Source organism: Sinocyclocheilus grahami, unplaced genomic scaffold (genome assembly GCF_001515645.1).
Source record: "Sinocyclocheilus grahami isolate Dianchi unplaced genomic scaffold, SAMN03320097.WGS_v1.1 scaffold1853.1, whole genome shotgun sequence".
Lineage (NCBI taxonomy): Eukaryota > Metazoa > Chordata > Actinopteri > Cypriniformes > Cyprinidae > Sinocyclocheilus > Sinocyclocheilus grahami.
In genome coordinates, this window is record NW_015507032.1 from 131382 (window position 1) to 131598 (window position 217).

A 217-nucleotide genomic window follows, 5' to 3' on the forward strand; every position below is an offset into this window, starting at 1 on the left:
AATTCCTTTTAATACAGGTACTGGTGCACTCAACCCTCCACCAGCCTTCACAATCACAAAAACTTCTGAATACAGCAGTTGAATGTATGATATAAAATCTTTTCCAAACCCAAAATTCCTTAAAACCTCCAAAAGATATGTATGATTTACCCTATCGAAAGCTTTCTCTTGATCTAATGAAAGCACACCCAGGTCAACATTATTAAATTGATTAAAA